Source organism: Schistocerca piceifrons, unplaced genomic scaffold, assembly GCF_021461385.2.
Source record: "Schistocerca piceifrons isolate TAMUIC-IGC-003096 unplaced genomic scaffold, iqSchPice1.1 HiC_scaffold_360, whole genome shotgun sequence".
Taxonomy (NCBI): Eukaryota; Metazoa; Arthropoda; class Insecta; order Orthoptera; family Acrididae; genus Schistocerca; species Schistocerca piceifrons.
In genome coordinates, this window is record NW_025728582.1 from 2,501 (window position 1) to 7,500 (window position 5,000).

The 5,000-nt window shown below is 54.5% G+C and overlaps 1 non-coding gene across 1 annotated transcript in view; it reads right to left on the reverse strand.

Annotated features, from left to right (window-relative positions):
* LOC124746612 overlaps nucleotides 1-1,641 on the reverse strand; it is a 1,907-nt gene extending 266 nt beyond the window's left edge. The window contains exon 1 of the ribosomal RNA XR_007011410.1: nucleotides 1-1,641. This exon is cut by the window's left edge and continues 266 nt beyond it. This is a non-coding gene — a ribosomal RNA (small subunit ribosomal RNA).
* Between the last annotated feature and the right edge of the window lie 3,359 nt (nucleotides 1,642-5,000).

Sequence of the window (5,000 nt, forward strand, 5' to 3'; positions counted from 1 at the left end):
GCACGAAGGAGGTTCAGCGGGTTACCCCGACCTTTCGGCCTAGGAAGACACGCTGATTCCTTCAGTGTAGCGCGCGTGCGGCCCAGAACATCTAAGGGCATCACAGACCTGTTATTGCTCAATCTCGTGCGGCTAGAAGCCGCCTGTCCCTCTAAGAGAAAAGTAATCGCTGACAGCACGAAGGATGTCACGCGACTAGTTAGCAGGCTAGAGTCTCGTTCGTTATCGGAATTAACCAGCAAATCGCTCCACCAACTAAGAACGGCCATGCACCACCACCCACCGAATCAAGAAAGAGCTATCAATCTGTCAATCCTTCCGGTGTCCGGGCCTGGTGAGGTTTCCCGTGTTGAGTCAAATTAAGCCGCAGGCTCCACTCCTGGTGGTGCCCTTCCGTCAATTCCTTTAAGTTTCAGCTTTGCAACCATACTTCCCCCGGAACCCAAAAGCTTTGGTTTCCCGGAGGCTGCCCGCCGAGTCATCGGAGGAACTGCGGCGGATCGCTGGCTGGCATCGTTTATGGTTAGAACTAGGGCGGTATCTGATCGCCTTCGAACCTCTAACTTTCGTTCTTGATTAATGAAAACATACTTGCAAATGCTTTCGCTTCTGTTCGTCTTGCGACGATCCAAGAATTTCACCTCTAACGTCGCAATACGAATGCCCCCGCCTGTCCCTATTAATCATTACCTCGGGTTCCGAAAACCAACAAAATAGAACCGAGGTCCTATTCCATTATTCCATGCACACAGTATTCAGGCGGGCTTGCCTGCTTTAAGCACTCTAATTTGTTCAAAGTAAACGTGCCGGCCCACCGAGACACTCAATAAAGAGCACCCTGGTAGGATTTCAACGGGGTCCGCCTCGGGACGCACGAGCACGCACGGGGCGGTCGCACGCCTTCGGCTCGCCCCACCGGCAGGACGTCCCACGATACATGCCAGTTAAAACACCGACGGGCGGTGAACCACAGCGTGGGACACAAATCCAACTACGAGCTTTTTAACCGCAACAACTTTAATATACGCTATTGGAGCTGGAATTACCGCGGCTGCTGGCACCAGACTTGCCCTCCAATAGATACTCGTTAAAGGATTTAAAGTGTACTCATTCCGATTACGGGGCCTCGGATGAGTCCCGTATCGTTATTTTTCGTCACTACCTCCCCGTGCCGGGAGTGGGTAATTTGCGCGCCTGCTGCCTTCCTTGGATGTGGTAGCCGTTTCTCAGGCTCCCTCTCCGGAATCGAACCCTGATTCCCCGTTACCCGTTACAACCATGGTAGGCGCAGAACCTACCATCGACAGTTGATAAGGCAGACATTTGAAAGATGCGTCGCCGGTACGAGGACCGTGCGATCAGCCCAAAGTTATTCAGAGTCACCAAGGCAAACGGACCGGACGAGCCGACCGATTGGTTTTGATCTAATAAAAAGCGTCCCTTCCATCTCTGGTCGGGACTCTGTTTGCATGTATTAGCTCTAGAATTACCACAGTTATCCAAGTAACGTGGGTACGATCTAAGGAACCATAACTGATTTAATGAGCCATTCGCGGTTTCACCTTAATGCGGCTTGTACTGAGACATGCATGGCTTAATCTTTGAGACAAGCATATGACTACTGGCAGGATCAACCAGGGAGCTGCGTCAACTAGAGCTGAGCAGCCGGCCGCCCGGGAGTGTGTCCCGGGGGCCCGCCGCGAACACGCAAGCGTCCGCTCAATCATTCTGCAAACAGGAGGAGGCTGAGCTCCCCTGCACAATACACCTCGAAACCCTCTCAGGTCCCGGCGGCGCGCAGCGCCGTCCCAAGTACTTGGTCGGGTTCGAGAGAGGCGGCAATCGCCCGGAGTTAGGCGAGTAGACGCTTTCGGTGCGACCACCCGTGCTCCCAACTGAGCTTGCCGCTGCCGACAGAGGCCCGGGAGCGTGCTGTCGTGGCATTGCCGGCGGGAGACAACACGCGCCACCTACGGTGACCGGCAGCTCCAACGCCAGCGCCACAGAAGGACAAAAGCCCCACTTGGGTGCCGAAGCGAACTCTCCCAGCACAGCGCACACGCCAACACATCCGCACAGCTGCGATACAAACCACCAGCGAGAACCGCTGGGGCGACCGAGCAGCAGACGGCGTCGCGGGCGCCGAGCGCCGGGCGGCGGCGCATCCTCAACGCACACAGTCCTCAATCGGACCAGCACACTGCAGATGTCCACCGCGCTTCGCACCGGGCCCGCGAGGACCTACTTTGGCCGCACGGCGCCGCGCGCAGGGTGCGCCGGCGCGCAGCTGCGACGCCTGCCGCGTCCGTCGGCCGGCGCGCCTGCCACTGGCCGCCCCCACCAGCCGGCTGTAGCGCGTGCGCCCACGCACCGCGCGGCCAGCACGCCGGGAGGCGCCCCCTCACCGGCCGGGGACGGTCCCACCCAGCCACCGCCGCGTATCGCTTCACACCCAGATGCCGTTCAGTTTCGTCGGCATGGTGGGTATCGCTGGAACAACCGGTTAGTACCTCAACCTATCGTCGCCATCACCGATTCACCCCTAGCGAGAACAACCGCACCACAACGGGTTACCATTTCTTCATTTGCGTAACTTCACCAGAAAACGTAGGCGTCCATCGCCATTTGCAACTTCAACCATTATTGCATGCCTGTGTCAGGTGTCACGCCACACTACGTCTGCCCACATACACGCAACAAAATGTGCACGCCTAGACAATACGTGGAAGGTGGCCCCCGTACGTATGCGATGGTCCATTGCTCGAACGACTGTCAACCGGCTTCTGTAGCATGTCGCAGATATGGAACGCGCTGCACCATGCCATCACGGTGTGTGAGGAGAGACGACTAGGTCCGAATACATCAACAGACAGCTCATGCTGATCGCCATCCACGGCGTCCGTTCCTCCCACACGTCTCTATGGCGTACCACACTGCAATCCAGCTCTCATAGGGAGACGACACGTAGCTGCGTGCACAATATTTGCACTGTATGGTCCGCCGTTTTTGGGCGCAGTCGTTGTACGGTCACACATGTGCCACGATGTATCATTCAGTACATAAGGACGAATGTGCAGTACAGATTGTGGTTCACGCGTACGACATCAGCGGACAGTTGACACAGGCCGCACCACAACGTAGCCTGCGTACGTCGCATGCGAAGGGCATTGAACATGCAAACTTGTCACCAACCACCTTGCGAAGGCAGGGGGCAAGGTGGGGACGTGGGGAGAGGTGGGGGGGGGGGGGGGCGGCATGTACGCCCTGCTGCCATCCACATTACAGTGTACAGCAGGAGCATGTGGAAAGTCAGCAAGACTTGCAAGGTGTTTAACATGAAGCGATACACAGGGGAGCGGGCAGTGCGAGTAGCGAACTATATTGCGAGGGTTGCGGGTGGGCAACACTACACTAATTGAACGAGTCGTATAACAATTACAGAGCAGGTTTAGGCGACAACGTGGGTTACGATAGGCGACAACGTGGGTTACGTTAGGGGGACAACGTGGGTTACGTTAGGGGACAACGTGGGTTACGTTAGGGGACAACGTGGGTTACGTTAGGGGACAACGTGGGTTACGTTAGGGGACAACGTGGGTTACGTTAGGGACAACGTGGGTTACGTTAGGGGACAACGTGGGTTAGGTTAAGGCACAACATGGGTTAGGTTAAGGCACAACATGGGTTAGGTTAAGGCACAACATGGGTTAGGTTAAGGCACAACATGGGTTAGGTTAAGGCACAACATGGGTTAGGTTACGGCACAACATGGGTTAGGTTAAGGCACAACATGGGTTAGGTTAGGGGACAACATGGGTTAGGTTAGGGGACAACATGGGTTAGGTTAAGGCACAACATGGGTTAGGTTAAGGCACAACATGGGTTAGGTTAGGGACAACATGGGTTAGGGTTAGGGCACAACATGGGTTAGGTTAGGGGACAACATGGGTTAGGTTAGGGGGACAACATGGGTTAGGTTAGGGGACAACATGGTTAGGTTAGGGGACAACATGGGTTAGGTTAGGGGACAACATGGGTTAGGTTAGGGGACAACATGGGTTAGGTTAGGGGACAACATGGGTTAGGTTAAGGCACAACATGGGTTAGGTTAGGGGACAACATGGGTTAGGTTAGGGGACAACATGGGTTAGGTTAGGGGACAACATGGGGTTAGGTTAGGGGACAACATGGGTTAGGTTAAGGCACAACATGGGTTAAGGTTAGGGCACAACATGGGTTAGGTTAGGGCACAACATGGGGTTAGGTTAGGGCACAACATGGGTTAGGTTAGGGGACAACATGGGTTAGGTTAGGGGACAACATGGGTTAGGTTAGGGGACAACATGGGTTAGGTTAGGGGACAACATGGGTTAGGTTAGGGGACAACATGGGTTAGGTTAGGGGACAACATGGGTTAGGTTAGGGGACAACATGGGTTAGGTTAGGGGACAACATGGGTTAGGTTAGGGGACAACATGGGTTAGGTTAGGGGACAACATGGGTTAGGGTTAAGGCACAACATGGGTTAGGTTAAGGCACAACATGGGTTAGGTTAGGGGACAACATGGGTTAGGTTAGGGGACAACATGGGTTAGGTTAGGGGACAACATGGGTTAGGTTAAGGCACAACATGGGTTAGGTTAGGGGACAACATGGGTTAGGTTAAGGCACAACATGGGTTAGGTTAGGGGACAACATGGGTTAGGTTAGGGGACAACATGGGTTAGGTTAAGGCACAACATGGGTTAGGTTAAGGCACAACATGGGTTAGGTTAAGGCACAACATGGGTTAGGTTAGGGGACAACATGGGTTAGGTTAGGGGACAACTTGGGTTAGGTTAGGGGACAACATGGGTTAGGTTAAGGCACAACATGGGTTAGGTTAAGGCACAACATGGGTTAGGTTAGGGGACAACATGGGTTAGGTTAGGGGACAACATGGGTTAGGTTAGGGGACAACATGGGTTAGGTTAAGGCACAACATGGGTTAGGTTAGGGGA